Source organism: Planococcus citri, chromosome 3, assembly GCF_950023065.1.
Source record: "Planococcus citri chromosome 3, ihPlaCitr1.1, whole genome shotgun sequence".
NCBI lineage: Eukaryota > Metazoa > Arthropoda > Insecta > Hemiptera > Pseudococcidae > Planococcus > Planococcus citri.
Window position 1 is genome coordinate 74,859,243 of NC_088679.1, and position 17,685 is coordinate 74,876,927.

The 17,685-nt window shown below is 34.7% G+C and overlaps 2 long non-coding RNA genes across 2 annotated transcripts; both read left to right on the forward strand.

Annotated features, from left to right (window-relative positions):
* The first annotated feature begins 5,583 nt into the window (after window positions 1-5,583).
* Window positions 5,584-10,513, forward strand: LOC135839191 (uncharacterized). Its single transcript, XR_010557554.1, has 5 exons — window positions 5,584-5,713; window positions 6,403-6,522; window positions 6,670-6,735; window positions 10,060-10,122; window positions 10,245-10,513. It is a non-coding gene; the product is annotated as an uncharacterized LOC135839191 (long non-coding RNA).
* A 2,917-nt stretch (window positions 10,514-13,430) lies between these two features.
* LOC135839192 (uncharacterized) lies at window positions 13,431-15,447 on the forward strand. The gene is made up of 3 exons (XR_010557555.1): window positions 13,431-13,580; window positions 14,437-14,565; window positions 14,716-15,447. It is a non-coding gene; the product is annotated as an uncharacterized LOC135839192 (long non-coding RNA).
* The last annotated feature ends 2,238 nt before the right edge of the window (window positions 15,448-17,685 follow it).

The window sequence follows — 17,685 nt, forward strand, 5'->3', positions numbered from 1 at the left end:
GTGTAAAAATGTCAAATGGAATGTTGATACGCGCTTCAAACGCCAATTTTAACGAAGCGTAACCAATCCTCCCCCTTTGTGGATCCCAAGCCCCCCAAAACTTTTTTCAATCCATCTTCTTCAATATTGGTCAAATTGAAAAAATTCTACAATTGTTATGTTCTAATCCATAAAATTTTCCATAAAATGAACCTTCGTTCATATTTCTTGCCCCAGAGGGGTGAGGAGTGAACCTAAAACATTGAATAGGTACCTACTTTCTCGTTCTCACAATGTGCAAATCTCTAGGTATGAAATTTCCAATTCAATGAAACGTAAAAATTTGAAATTAGGTAGATAAGTAATTATATAAATCCTTAGATAAATTTGAAAGGGGGGCGTGAGGAGAGGAGGGAGTCTTCAACGAAGACAGAAAATCACATTCAGTGAAAAAGTGAGGTGGAAAGGGATAGAGAAGGATTGAAGAGTTATCTAAACACTTCCCGTACGGAAAAAAACCATGGTTGACTATGAGAAAAAAGTACTATAGTAAACCATGGTATTTTCGCGACTACAGTTACTATAGTAAATCATAGTATTGTATAGTATGGTGTAGTACCAAAATTTTAGGTAAAAAATAGCATAAAAACACCAATAATGGAATGCCCATCGATGAATTCTGTATTTTCAGGCATTGTAAGCCAATAAATCCAAAAAACGAAAAAAAAATTTCAAAAAATTTTGTCTCCGGCGGGGCTCGATCCCTTGACCCTCGCGTCGTGACATGTATTGCTGAACGTTCCACCTGCCTAACCCACTCGGCCACTGCGCTGCTTGAAAGATAGGGGTTTATTTGTGCATATATTCATTATTTTTCTGGACTTATAAATTTTTCAACTCTTTGATTTTTTTTTTTTTTTTTTTTTGAAAGTTGATGAACATTGTTTTGAATACCAATGATGAATAATTTTTGATGAATTGATGAATAATTTATTTGGGTATATGTACTATGACTTGAAAAAAAAAACTGAGTTAAAATTTTGGTATAAAGTGTGATAATTTGAAAAAAAATTATTTATTTTTTGCCAAAACACCGGATGAAAATTTTTTAACATTTCATTTTGAAAATTTTTTATACCTACAGGTTTATGGTGCAAAGTCCTTCAAAAACACACAAAAAAACGATCTGAATTTAGATACAAAATGTGTGTTCGATTTTTTTTCCACAAATTGCGTCATAATCTCATGCCTTCAAATAAAGTGTGAATCGATTTTTTTTTTAGAAATCAGTTATTTTGTCCTTTCGTTGTTTTTTTCTATCAGTCATTTTCTTTCCAAAGGTACTACCTGAGCGAATTTATTAAATTGTAAATAAACTTTACTTAATCGAAATTGAGGTTGGACATGATATCAAAAAACGCAATTCTTATCAGGTAGAAAACGTTCAAAAATTTAATTAAAAGTAGAAAAAATGATCCGAATAATCATCAACACGAATCGTTGAACTTTTCGAATCACGAATCATTTCAGATCTAGGTATATTACTTTACTTAGGTACTTCAAAGAAAACACATGTTTCTCTTTGAATCTTTCTTTTTTTAAATGATTTTCACCGTGAATTTTATAAAATTTTTGCGTCATCATAGAGTTGACTACAAAAATTTTTGTAGTTACTATAGTTGGCTACAACTTACTATGCTGACTACAAAAATTTATCATGGTAACTATAGTTGACCATGAAAATTTTCATAGTTACTATAGCTGACTTTGACTTACTATAGTTGACTACAAAAATCTTTATAGTAACTAAAGTTGACTATAGTAAACCATGGTTTTTTTCCGTACGGGTTGGAAAATACATCTTGTAACAGAAGTCAAATAATTCGTCTGATAAAACATTATGATGAAGACTCCCTCCTCCCCTCCCACCTTCCCAAATTTATCTGAGAGGCCCTATCACATTTGGTAACATTGAACCAGAAATGCCCTCTACCTACTTACCTCTTTTTAAAGGTGTTCCCTTCAACAGTCTTGCTAAAAAAAAATAATTTTCATCTCAAACATCTAAAAGTTTGGAGGAGAAGGGAGGGAAGGGAAATTCTTGTTATCTTCACACTTCATATTTTCGTTTTTTTGCAAAACAACCAAACCTTGGAGACTCGTTTCTCAAGAATGACTAGCGAGTGAACTTGAAGCAAAACTGAGTAAGGGATTTCAGAAGAATTACATAAGAGATTCTAAATCAGTGATTAAAATTTGAAAATCTTCTTGCAATTGGACTTTCAGGGAAACACGTTGAAGTTGAAATCTAAAATTGAAAAAAATGTTGCGAAGACCTTTTTTGGCTTTTATACGTACATACATTTGATTTAAATGATTGAGGTACCCATCTAATCTCAAATTTTTACGTTTCCTATTGAGATTGAATTGGAAATTTCATACCTAGAGATTTGCACATTGTGAGAACATTTTTACACTTTTTTGTAGATACATTTCAATTCACCGGACGTACGTTATATCGACAGATAACTGAATGGTGAGGGGGAGGGGGAAGGGGTGACGCTGTAGTCCGTTCTGTATCTCAGAAGAACAAAAAGAAGTACCCCATATCATTTTTAAACGATTAAAAATATTACGACCAATATTAATAATCAATGTAATAGCGCTATTACAGACCCCTTTATGTTCAAAGCGCCGTAGGTCCACCCCCCTTGGGGCTGGAAAATCGATACATGGCTCATATGATGGGAAATTTGACGTAGAACAACATTCTTCAACCATTTTTGCGCTAGAGTCGATATTTTCCGATGAATTGGTCAAAAACCGATTTTGGGGGGCTAAGATCCACAATTTGGGGGAAAGCACACCCGGGACAGTAGGGGACTCCTCGGATTCGTTTTCAGGACATCAAAATGGACCACTATACCAAAAATCAGCTTGCCACCTAGAGATTCACTATAGAGCCTATTTTTTTGCTAATTCTACTGGACGAAAACCCCTAGGTATTTCCGGAATTGCCCAAAAATTTTTGGCCAATATTTTTTTTACATGGATATCGGCTTCGGCAAACCATAAGAATCTGCTAGGGTAAGTACCTAGTAGTTTTTGAAAATTGATTTTGAATTTTATGCTTGTATTGAGAAGACTTCATAATGTTTCTTTTTATTTGAAAGTTTGTGTAGAAATTATATTAAAAAGTAAGTATTTAAAAAAGAGATTCAAAAAAAGTCCAAAAAATAGTTTTTCGAGAATTGGTGTAAAAAATTAAAATAAAAAAAAACATACTATTTATCTATGACCTTGACCAAATCGAAAATTTTGGAACCGGAAACCATATAACCTTGACTGAAATGTTCTATATATTATATATGTTAGGTACCAAGTACCATTCGGGGACGGTACAGCCAATTTTGTACCATCTCCGAAGTGTCCGGACTAAGCGTGAGTAATACTTTTTCATCCGCGGGCTTTGTTCGTACCATGCCCGGAGGGTCCGGACCAAGTGTTCGACTTGGTACAATTTGTGTTGTGCAAAGTCCGATTTTAAGTTTTATAATGAAGGAATTCGAATTTCATGCCTTTATTTAAAAATTCAAACCTTGACATTTTAATTAAGTCCAAAACAAAGGCGTTTCATTTTTTGATTTATAAATTTTCAAAAGCTTTTGCACTCGCAATTACCTACTTTTTTTTTCCAAAACTGAAATTTTTTGAAATTTATTTTTCAAATTTTTAAAATCTTGAAACCAGAAAACTCGTTTTCTTGCATCTAAAAATATATTATTTAGTTCATGAATTAGGAATTTTTGAGAGCTTCTGCCCTCGCTTCGCACTAGGGCCTAAGTTTCTTCACTTTTCTGAAATTGACATTTCTTTCAGAGAACAAGACTAAAAAAATGATTTTTTAATCTTAGAATTAATAAATTTTTAAAATGTTGAAACCAGAAAAATTATATTTTTACGTCTTCAAAGATACCTACGCCTATTATTTAGTTCTTGAATTATGAATTTTTGAGAGCTTCTGTCCTCACTTCGCTCTAGGGCCAGTTTCTTCATTATTCTGAAATTGACATCTTTTCTTCATGGAAACAAGACTAAAAAGAATGATATCTAATACTAGAATCATACATTTTTGATAGGTTTTGCCCTCGTTTCACCTTGGCTAATCGTTTTCCGTTTAAAAATTTTGCATCTCTCAATTTTTGAGAGCTTCGCTGAGGCTGATTGTTTTTCACTTCAGAAGTTAAAATTTTTATAGGTAAAATATCAGCTGAAATTAGAAGAATGCCCAAGGCTGAAGGCCCACAACATTAACTCATTTTATTCTTATTGATGTTTGCCATAAAAGTTTTTTTTCAATTTTTTGAAAATTGAAACTGCAAAAATTGCAAAAAAAAGTGTTGTTGTCCAAAATTTTCAGAAAGTGAGTATTTTTTACATGAAAGTAAGCTTTTTTGTCGCAAAAAATTGTTTTTTTTTTTTTTGTTGTCTGATAGTTGGCAGTTACTTATTCTATAGGAACATCGCAAATATTTTCAGCACTAGCTACAATAGACATTTTTGGAACTGCGCAAAGTGTATGGTACTGCAGGTCAGAATAGTCGCTGTTTCCAAGGATAGTTGATTTTACAATATTAAGTACCTACTACCTACCTACCTACATATTGTCTGACTTCTGAGAACATGAGAAAAATTGCGATGAATTCTGTACATAATTTCAGACTTTTGAAAACTTCAGAGAAAACGTTAAATTTCTGAAATTTATGTTCGCGTTGAAGTGGAATTTTAGACATCAGACAAATTGAAAAAACATTACTGAATTGCTATAATGTCAAAAATTAAGAATCACTATTCGATATTTTTCAGGCATTATATTTTTTTTATTTGAAATTCTAAACATGGAGTTGACTGAGGCACTGAGGCAAAAAACATAACTATTTACCTACCCATGATTTAAAACATTACTGGAAAGGGAGCAAAAAACATATCCATTCCATCAGTTAAAACTTCTCTGGAAGAGGAGGTTTTGCCTCATACGTTTAAGAAGTACAATTTTTAACCCCTTTCAATTCAGGTAGATAAACTTTGGTACCTACTTACCTACTTATCTAACCATTATTTTTTCATGTTTTAAAGAATTTTGCAACTATATGATTAATATTCTGATGATATAGCACACCTTACACGCAATAAAAATTGGAATGACTTTTTTGTACGATTACTTAATGTAGGTACGTACTACTAATTACATTGTTTTAGGAAATCTATTTTTTTAACACACATTTCCACATAAAATATACATTTACCTAATCCCAGAAATAACTATTGCGATTGGCATAATAAACCAAAAATGGATCACCATGAAAATTAATTAAATTGAAACAATAACTGCGCCGTGTAACATAATTCGCACACTGTATTCAGTAAGGACTTAAGATGAATGTTAATAAACCAAAAATAGTTTGGATTGCCAAAATATTCCGTATAATTGCTGATTAACCGAACCTTGAAAATTGATTAGATTTTAACAACTGTCGCGTGAGGTTCATTTGCACCGTGCGTGTATATGTATAAGTGGAATTTCATCACCTACCTATGGTTAGTACATAAATATGCTTCAAACAATAATTGAACTACTAGTCGTTGTATTATAGTCACATTTGGAAGGTACAATTTTCTACAAACTTGTAGTAAGTAGAAAGGGTACGTGGTGTAGATCCATCAACTCCAGGCGGTAAGTATTTTGAAATAACTGCTTCTTTAGTTATTTGCAGCGATCTAGAAATCGACCTGTTACACACGCCTTCATAATCGTTCAATCAATGTTTTTTTTCATCAAAATTGCTAAAAACTGAGGGACATTGGAACGATATTTGCCTGAAACTGTTATAATTGATGTATGGAACTAATACCGCTTGAATTTTCATTTTTGTGGCTGCTGTATTGAAAATGTATGGGTTCTAAAGGTATCCAAAGATATCAAAATTTCGAGTTTTCACCCATTTTGTCCTCTCTCAAAAAATTTAAAAAATGTGCCTATAGTTAACAGTAAAATAGTGTTTCCCATCATACTAGTAAGCAGCAAGAGTTATCCGTCAAAAAGTCGTTGGGTTCGTCATCTGACAATCAAATGTCAGGAATTCTGAGAAAAAATTAAAAAACAAAACTGTGTGCTGGTTGAATTGCAAGCATGTGGTTACCCTAGAGTACTTAATATTAATCAAAAGACAATTAAAATGTTGGAGTTCGTTTTCAACTGCTGTTGTTAATTTAATGTTTTTTCATAAAGGCATGTAATAGTTATTTCAAGCAAAGGTATCAAGTACGAGTAGCTAAGCTATATTCCATAGTCAATTACCAGCAGTCTTATTTTTGTATGTGAAATTCACGTGTATGCAACCTGTAGTTGTACCTTCCTTATAGTTTTCAGATTCATATCCTTCACTCACAATTCTTCGCACAGCAGTAAAAAAAAAAAAAATGTATAAAATTACAACTTTTGCGATTTGCTTATTGATTGCCTGCGTTGCGGTACTTCCGGTAGTAAGTTTAACTTTTGTGTGACGATCTAATGTCAATATACTCAAAAAGTTGGATATGGGAGGTGACTTTTCAGTTACCAGCATGTCTGTATTCGTAAGTATCAAATTAAAGAAAAGGAACGTACTTACATCGATGTCTTTGTTGCAGATTGAAATTCATAGCAGAGCTGTCGAGAAAATAGCAAACGCAGTTTATGATCCCAATGTAAAATGGGTAAGAAATTATTCAAGTTGGTAGTACTTTTGATCGAATCATAATGCAGAGAGATTATTTGATTTAGCCTTAAGACTTTTCCGATTAATGTAAATTTCATGCTTTACATGTAAATTACCATCAGTCATATGTGATGATGTATCAACATTAGGGCAACGGTTGCACTGCCTGCTAGACTTTCGAAACAATAGTTAGGTATTTACTTAAAAGCAATCATAGCTATTCTTCTGCTTTTACATTATTTTGTCTACTTTTAAAAATTTGGGAGAATTCAGATAAAATTTTGAAATTATGCCAGACTTTTAAAAATGTTGAAAATAATCAACACTTTTTGACGTTTCAATAGTATTACATTCTGTCTGAAGTTAACATGGTCTATAAGTAAAGGTTTTTTTGCTGGGAAATGTTTTTAAAAGCCTCCCCTGGCGTTTTCAATGAAATTAATCGCCCATGCCAAAGAGTTATCTTTTTTGGAAGGTATGAATGAATCCAAAATTTCATTATATGGCCATAGTGCAAAAAATATGGTGTAAAGGTATTAAATAAATCTACACCGTTATAGGTATAGAGATATGAGGGTTCACCTATAGTAATAGATCTAGGAAATATCACTATAGGTGATAGGGTTTTGCCCGAGCCAGGGTCGTGGAAGTATCCACTCTACTACCTTTACATAATAGCTACCAATCGATGCCTGCGGTTGAAGAATCAACTGCTAACTACCACACCGATGCTTCAGATGCTCACCTCCCCCGCATTCCTACTACTGGGTGTGTCTCCTACTACTTACGTCATCAGGCTCGCGGAAACTAGAGCTTCACCGCTTGGGGTGATAGGCGTACTATTATGCCACTTAAGTCATAATAGCCCTATCCATTACCTGGAGGGTACAAAACCACCTCGCAAAGTCGTCATGGGGCTAGCCTACGCAGGACCACTCCCACATGAGTCGTTCACACAACCGAAGTTGTGCCATAAGTGCTGAATACAGCTTTCCCTAACCAGACTTGATGCAGTAATCTATCGCATCTCCCTAAAAGACTTATCTTGTGAGGCGAACAAGGTATTTCACTAAATTCACAGAACTCCCTAATAGAACACTCAGCTCTCGAATGATGTAGTATCTTTAACCCGGCGGCGATACGCGAAACAGCCAGTGGACGAACACGCGAAATGGCCAATAATGAACATTCGCCTTTCGATTCACGTACGCGGCACTCCCTAATCAGCTGAACCGATAGACCATTAACGCGGCGGCGATCACGCAGAGCACGAACGCGACACTCCCTATAAGACATATTCCCTAACATTGTACCCCGAAGGATACGCGAGTGTGCCGAGACAGGCCACGGTGATGGAATTAACCATCAGACAAAGACCACAAAGCACATTGCCCTATGTCAGTTACACTGCCGAGACAGGCAACAAACATAACCGCGAACCACACCACATACAAGGTCACCGCAGATGGCGACCTTGTAAGAGCGAGACAGCCCAACACACAAGGAATAGCACAACCATCAAGTCCTACTAGGCAACCGAGAAGGCAACCTAGTAGGAGCGAGACAGCTCAACTACTGACGTTCTAGTCTCTTGTAGCTTCGCGCTTCGGCTCGGCTACTGCCACATAGCCACGCCCATCGGCATTGCTAGTGGGAGCTAGACGCAGTGTTACCACTCATACGTAACCGTAAAGTACCGCATAAACATGCTTGGCCATAAAGTATATCATAATGGCACCATGTGCATTGTGCAGTGAACTTGAATTCCAGCAGACTGGTTTTTGTTTTGTGACAGTTCACCTCAGTGAATGCGTCATTGTCGTCGTGGTCGCACTCCTTTACAGGAGATAGCGTATACTTCCATCTATATTAGCAGGTTTCTAGCGTATGTATCTGATAGTTTCTTTCAGGGTCTTACTGGGAGAGTTGGCCGGTGAGTTTGTTGTTAGCATCTCCAATCATTTCTTCCCTCTTGTCATTTTTTCTTGAATTTCCACTAGCATGAAAAAATTAGTTATCAGTTGTCGACCAAAAATTACCAGTAAATTCAATGTTATCAATTAAAATTATAGTCTGCAGGCTTGTTTTTTCAAGTGTTCTAAAGTCTGACAGGATGTCTGAAATGATTTCGGGAACGAGAACTTGATAGTAGTTTTCTCATATTTTATGAGCTAAATGCTTTAGCTTTCTATTCTTTATATCTTCTACTACGACTTTCCGCGCCTCTCCTATTCTTGTTAATACTACCTGGTTGGTAATGAAGTCGTTACATGAGATCCATAGTGGCCTTTGATAGCACCACATCTCAAAAGGTATCTGAATTGATGACCTCTTCGGCGTCTCCTTTTGTAAATCTCATTACCTTGGTCTTGCCTGTGTTTATTTTCATTCCATATTCTAATCCAGCACTGTTGATTTGGTTGATCATTTTTTGCATCTGTGCTTCTGTCCCAGCAAGGATCACTTTGTCGTCTGCATAACTTATTTCATTTATTCTCTTGCCGTTGATCTTGAATCCCATTTGTTTGATTCGCACTTCTCTTATTATTTCTTCTGCGTACACGTTGAACAACCTAGGTGAAAGGAGGCAATGGGGCATCCTTGTCTCACACCTCTCTTTACACCACATCTGTTCTCCAAGTACTCAGTTCCAAACTTGATGTTTGCACTCTGCTGCTGCTCCCAGTACAGGTTCTTGATTATGTGCAGGTCTTTGCCATCAATACTGTATTTCTTCAGGAACTCCAACATCCTCTCATGGTTGACACAATCAACTGCTTTCTCATAATCGACAAAGCAAGCAATCATTTCCCTGTTTGCATTCAGTGCTCTTTAAATGATCACTTTCAGCAGGGCAATTTTGCATCTCTCATCCCTTTTTTCGCTACAAATCCATATTGTGTTTCACTTACATTTTCATCTATCTTCTTTTCAATTCTGGCATTTATGATGGATAGTAGTAGCTTCAGTGCGTGGCTCATTAATGCGATGGTTCTATATTCAGAGCATTTTTGCGAGTTGTTCTTTGGTATTGGTAAGAAGTTTACTGCTTTGAAATCCTTAGACAGCGTACCTTTATCGTATACTTATTTCATTTATAATCTTCAGCAGCTCCTTTTCGTACTCCGGTGTTAGATGTTTAATCAAGTCTACTGGTAGTGTCACAAAATGTCAAAATATTCATCACAATTAAATTTGGGAGAGAAGATTTTGATCTTATGCGCGCACTTTTTTTTGTTACCCAATGCGTGCCTGTAATCATATTATACTACTTAATATGTATATCTTAAAATCAAAGCAAATATCGATGTCTTTGTTGCAGCGCTGGAGCGGATTTGGAAACTGCAGCAAAACAGAATTGTACTATCCTGGCACGGATGTTACAGTAAGTGGCACTTCATACAATATGAGTGATTCTTTGGGGGCGGCTCTTTTGATAATATACAGAAAGATGATTTGTACAACTTTTTTGATGAATGATGAATTCATACTTTACTCATTTTTCAGTGTGTAGAGAAATTTCCAAATGGAACAATTGCAAAATTTTCAAATGGAACAATGATGCATTCAAATGGAAAAACTATTAAATTTACAAAAGATGGAAAACTTATCTTTGTATGAAGATGGAACAATAACTGCCTTTCCAAATGAGACAATGACCGATTTCTAACACTTCAATGTCATATTCACGTGTATTCCAAATATTTGTAAAGTAGATATTTTTACTAATTCAGTTACAAGGTGTAGTAAAACGTGTTTTTTAAATATTTCAATAATTATTGACTTGAATTATCTGATCTTTTATACCGACTTTTTATAATTAGGATAACATCGAAAAATCCTTCCTAATCATCATAAATCTTTGACACGTTGAAAAGGATTGATTAAGTATAAATTCAATGCTTACAAATGATGAAGGAAAGCGATTAATTCGTCAATATTTTGAAAGTAACGTAGCGTGGTACTATTTTTCAAATCAATTTTGTATTATTTTTGAAGTTTCTTTCATTCCAAGTTGTTTTAGTCTTCAATTTTAGAGCCAGATTCAGTAATTTCGGACACCGAAATCTTGGATTAAATTTTCTTCATCCGCACGATAAACTCTCAACGAAATGTAAACTTATAAATTTCTATGAGAAGAAATTAATTTTAAAAAAAATCAAAAAATTCAACACTGGCTGCTTTTAAAAAATGTTCATATGAGTATTCCATAAATAAGTATAAATACCAGGGTAGATAATTATGTATTTTTGGCAAAATCAAATTAATTGAAAACTAAAATATACCTAAGGGTAGAGGCACCAAATATGGACTACTTTTTTTTGGAGGATTGCCACTTGAAAACTATAGGAGGTAGAAACCTCCACAAAGGCTTAAAATGAAGTTCCATCCTTCCACTAACACTGTACACAACTTCAGGGGTGAAGGTCAACTTTAAGTATGTTTTTTTTGTTGTTGAGTGATGAGTGTCAAAATGACAATTTGAAATTTTGGACGCCTAATATGGACCACCTATAAAATTTCAAAATGAACATACTTTCACATTTTTCAAAAGGTCATATTTATTTGTAGAAATGAACAAAAAAACCTATTCTAAGCAGTTCAGGTTAATTTTGAATATTTTTTTCAAATTGTTGAATGACAAGTGTCAAAATGACAGTTCAAAATTTTGGATGCCTAATATGGACCACCTAAAGAATAATTTCAAAATAAACATATTTTTACGTTTCAAAACATCATATTTATTAGTAAAAATGAACAAAAAAAAGTATTTCAAGCATTTCCCTTTTCAGCGGCTGTAAAAAATGAGTAAAAAATTCAATATCACAGGTGGTCCATATTAGCGCACCCCATAAAAAAAAACTTTGCACCAAAAATTTCTGTACATACCCTCATTTTTAGCAAAAACTGATCACTCCAGCAGAAACTACATCCTTTTTTGATATTATAAACATCAATGACATTTAGAAAATTACACCACATATATATTTTAATAAAAGTTGAAAAACACACTAAAAAAAATTTTCAGTGTCTCAAAACAGTTTTTTGTAAATTTCTCAGCGAGTTTTGACTTTACAGTTGTAATTTTTGTCTCATTCGTTTTTTTGATGAAAAATACATCAGAATACATTTTTTCCTGACAGATTGCGCTAATTACCAACGAGAACGGGTGCTGGTCCATATTGCGGACTGGTCCATAATTGGTGCCCTTACCCTTATGCATTTTCAAATTTTATGGTAAAACATCATAAAATATTTGGAAATTGGTATCAAGTTGATTGATAGCAATGAATCTCTAGCACTGATCATTCCAATAAATGAGGCGTTCAGTTGATCATCAGCTCCCAAAAAGTGAAAATCAATACAATTTCAATTTGTTTTCTGTCATTTTTAGGGAAAGGAAAAATGAAATTCATCCTTCAGAACTCGAACCGGAGTCACTTTTCCCAAGTTGCGATTTTTGGTCTAAGCCCTTTTCGGTCTCTTCCAAATTTATGGACGATGCTTCTGAGCCTCACTGTAAGCTTTCAAAAAAAATGTGAACCTATTAGAGTGACTGCAAAGATGGGTACAGGCAGTATTTAATGAAAAAATTGTAATTTACTCACTGGCCGAGGATTCCTATTTCCTTGCGATAGAAACGTATTACAAATTAAACCGCAGCAGTAATAACAGTAAAATTAAACCAACGATGAAGACGTTTATTGCAATTGTGAATGCTGATATGGGCAGGGGACAGTTTTTCTTTCTACGTTTCGCTTCTTTAAATATATCATCAGGACACTCGGATTCATCGACATCTCCCGTTGAAATACATCGAGTCGAACATATTCGTACAAATGCCACAAGCTAGGTCGAACTAATTCAAATATTGGTCCAGAAACCATCTTAAGATTTACCAGATGCAAAGCAGTTGACGTTTTCTAATCCTTCAAGTTCAACTTCTTCATCTTCGGCGAATCGTTTTAACATCACGCATTCACAGAATCCGTCTTCATTCGTATAAAAACTATTATCCGGAAATTTTACTTTTAATAAACGTAGATTGCAAAACTGTGCTAAATCGATAATGGTCATATCTTGCAAAGGATTATGGCTTAAACGTAATGTTTTTAGTGGAGGTGAAGTCGACAGTTGTGGCAGATTTCTCAGCCTATTTCCTATAGCACTGATTTCTTCTAATTTTGAACCTTTTCAACGTCCACCCGTGTGTATTGTGTAACGATTATAATCAACGTTGAGAATTTTCAAATTTTCTGGTAATCCAATGGTTTTCAAGTTCACCAGCCACAGGTAGTATGACAGCCATAGGTGAGCGTGTACCAACGTGTAGATCTCGCCAATTTTGATCGTTTAAGTAGTATCTTGTAACTCTCTTCAATTTGGGTAGGTACCTAACTAGTAACAACACATTATTTTTCCGATTTTAAAAAAAAATTTCAACGATGATTACCTACACCATATCGTTCAGTTCATACACCCATTTAAAATTTGAGTACTTTTATGCACTAGCATGGTAACTGCTTCTGAAAATTACTTTTTCAAGCACACATTCCCGTATAAAATATACAATCGGTACCTAATTCCAGAAATAACCGAAATGGGTCAGAAAAACAATATAATAATTATGTAGATCGATGGTTGACTGAACCTTGAAAATAAATTAATTTTTAATACCTATCGCGAGAAATTAATTTGCACTATGTACGTATAGTATGCACGTACTTGATTATAAGAATTCAATCACTGGGTATGTTACATTTCACAATTGGTGTACCTAATTGTTTTTAAAGTTGAAATAGAAAGAATAGATAGGTACGTGCCGTAGATTTATCACTTCATGTAAGTAAATATTCATGATATAACACAGGCAACTGATTTTTTACGAGTTCATCTAAGAATCGGCATCTCATATTACGCATGTTTTCAAAATCTTCCAAACCTTTTTCAAAACTAAAATAGCTGGAGATGGTACTGAGAGAAGTCAAAATAAATACAATATTACAAAAAATAACCTTAATCAGTATACTCTTACAAATTCCCTAAAAAATGTTAAAAATGCTCTGAAACTTTAAAAATATTCCCCAACGATACGAATGTTGTTTTATGTACAAAGGATTTTAACAACATCGCATAAAAATTGTAATACTAACGAATTTCATACACAAAAATGCAAAATACAGCGTTTTATTTTATCAAGTTTGAATTCAAGAAAGAACAAAAAACACAAACTTGTTCACCATTGGAAATTTTGGTGGTGGAGGGAGGGGGGATTCAGAGGATTGGAACATTGTCAATTTCATTTTTCAAAAGATTTGCTCATGTTCTTACCCACATTTTGTTGAAAAATTTTCTGAAAAAAAATGAAAAATTGTTCAAATAAATTACAAAATTTGAAATTGAGTGAAAGTATTACCTAAGAATGGGAAAAATTCCTTTAAAAATGTACTTAAAAATATCTACAAAATTATGCTTTTTATGCTCTTATATAGGTAGATAGAATATTATGTGAAAAAATCATTTTTAATTTTCATGTTTTTTGATCAGAGGTGTGTAATATTTTATAGTTTAACGTGGGCAATTGGGCATAGTCAATTACCTGATTTTTTTTTTTTAATGTGAAAATCATGGACATTTGTGTGCATTAGGTACTATGCGATATATATCTCTAAACCTTCACTTTTCTTGTATATTTCAGATAGGTACTCACCATTTCATCACAATTCTTTGTACCTACACAGAAGTAAAAGAAAAACCAAGCATGAGTAAAATTACAATTTTTGCGATCAGTATACTGATTCTGTATGTTATTGCAGTAGTTCCAGGAGTAAGTGTAAATTTTGTATATACTTGAGTTATGAATTATCAATGTTGTTGAGTAGTGGCCTTTCAGTTATCAATATACGAGTACTTTGCTTGTACCTATTCATTATTAAACTCAAAATCAAAGAAAGGAACATCAATGTCTTTGTTGCAGATCGAATCTGGAAGAATCCGCAAACGTGATTTACGGCGCACCAATAGATACGATAATACTGAAAGATATAATGACGATCGATATACTACCCTTAGATATGGTAGATATGATACTACCCGTAGATACGACGACTATACTACCCGTAGATATGGTAGATATGATACTACCCGTAGATACGACGACTATACTACCCGTAGATACGATGGATATACTACCCGTAGATACGATGGATATACTACCCGTAGATATCATAGGTACCGGTAGGTATAATGCTGTACTGGAAGATCGAAAGATAGAATACCGATAGATAATATAGGAGGTACTTACTGATAGATACGAAAGAACTAGGTACCCCAATGGATGATCCCTCACACACTACCACTCCCTAAATTTGAAACAGTGAAATTTCACTGTTTCAAATTTAGAGAGCACCTACCTACCAAACCTTGAACCTATCCACCAACTTACATTCCTGATGAAATTCACACTACTGATTTGAGCACACCCTACTCACCGACTCGTTACTTACTTACATTCCTGATGAAATTCATACCATTGATTTGAGCACACCCTCCCCAAAGTCTAGGGAAGTTAGTCCTGAAGAATTGAAGAGAACAAAGAAAGAACGTCGTAACTTCAATTTTTTCAATTTCTTTTTCTCAATGTGATTTTGTTCGTTAAGCATAAGCTGTTTCATTTACTTAGTTTCAGTAAATAATTCTATTTACATTATCCGTATTACCGTTTTATTCAGAAAGCAACAAACCGTGAGTAAATAAAAACTTTCAGGTGAGAGAAAACTAATCCTATACTTAGGTAACAAAATTTTTTCATTTTCTTCTCTTGGTGGTCAGGGCCGTATTTACGTATAGGCAGTATAGGCAGCTGCCTAGGGCGGCAAATTTTAGGGGGCGGCAGATTTTTGCTTAAAAAAAAAAAAAAAATCGTATGGATTTGGCAAAAAGTACCCTGGATCTCCTGATTTTTACCCTATAAAACATGCAAAAATGGACATTTTTTCGTTTCTTGAACCCATTTTTTCAAAAAAATTTTCGCTCTCGCTTCGCTCGAGCAGTAATTTTGCCTTCCTTCTTATATGAACTTATTTTTTGGGTTTCACTCCCCAATGCCCCTCTGTGCCCCTAAATGGGGGTGAAACTTTTGAAAAATCGTGAAAAGTCGAGTGATATATCGACTTGAATGTTTTCAAAGTCGCTGAGCACGAATATGGCCATATTTTTTGGGCCCAATCCCTCACAGCTCCCAACTGCCCCAAAAAAGGCCAAAATTTTGATAAAATGTAAAAAGTCGAGTGACATATTGAATGGTATGTTTTCGAGGTCGCTGAATACGAATATGAACTTATTTTTTGCCTACAACCCCTCAAAGCAGCTCTGTGCTCCAAAATGAGAGTCCAAATTTTGAAAAATTGTGAAAAGTCGAGTGATATATCGACTTGTATGTTTTTGAGACACTGAACTGGAATATGCACTTTTTTCCTGCTCTACTTACGATTCCTCAAAATCCCCTTACGCCCCCCAAATAGGATAAAATTTTTACTTAATAAAGCTAGAAAGCTGTTTTGGTATGTATTCTATTTTCGATTCCCTAAATCGTCTGAAAACACTTTCAAGCCATTTCGAGTCGTTCTAGAGCCTCCAGCAGATTTTTGAAAATTTTTGGTAGCATTTTGTGAAGATAGGAACTTGACAGAGGTGCGCCACGCTAGTGTCGCCTTGCTTATGATTGGCTGATGAAAGGTCCCAGTATAAACATTGGAATGTAATGTTGTGAAAATTGAAGGAAAATTGTTGAAAATTGCTGATAACAACGGGACCTTTCGTTAGTTCCGGTGTTTTTGACTACCATTTCCTAGATCGCGACAGTTGTCTCGTCAAATCCATATTTCAACTTTTAGAAATCTGCAAGAGACTCCAGAAGTGCTCAAAATAACTCTAAAACGTCTGCTTAGTTACGAGAAATTTTAATTTTTTTTAAATAATTTTTTTGCAACGATTTAAAAAGTTTACCAAAAATTAAAAAATGGACTTGAAATGCCTAGAATTGAAATTTTTGCTGTTGGGTACTTTTGCATGCTCTTTAGTTTTAGTTTACGTAGTTTTATTCAAAAATTTTTCTGCTGGTTGGAATCCCTCTCTCCTCCTCAGTTCTCTCCACATCAAAGTTTCAATGAATGATTATTACCAACTTCAGACCCTCATTTTGAGGCACAGAGCGGCTTTGAGGGGTTGTAGGCAAAAAATAAGTTCATATTCGTACTCAGCGATTTCGAAAACATACCATTCAATATGTCACTCGACTTTTCACATTTTTTCAAAATTTTGACTTTTTTTGGGGCAGTTGGAAGCTGTGCGGGGTTGGGCCCAAAAAATATGGCCATATTCGTGCTCAGCGACTTTGAAAACATTCAAGTCGATATATCACTCGACTTTTCACGATTTTTCAAAATTTTTACCCCCATTAAGGGGCACAGAGGGGCATTGGGGAGTGGGACCCAAAAAATAAGTTCATATTCGCACTCGGCGACCTCGAAAACGTACCATTCGATATATCACTCGATTTTTCACGATTTTTCAAAATTTTGACCCCCATTTTGGGGCACAGAGGGGCTTTCATGGGTTGTATGCAAAAAATAAGTTCATATTCGTATTCAGCGACCTCGAAAACATACTATTCGATATATCGCACGTCCGGATTTGTTTTTCAAATATATGATTCAGTAGTGCGTTACTTGAAAAATCAAGCAACCCTCACGAACCCCCGAGGAGGGTTGAAGACAAACCAATGGTAGTTTGATTAGTAGTTGGGTGAGTAGACTCTGTAAAAAAAATTGAGCGAAAACGAATGATTCTAAGTGGTAATTTTGATCAATTTATTGGACTGACCTTTTTTGAAACACCTACTCTTACCACCCCTTTTTTTGGACACCCCCCCCCCCCTTGAGAAATG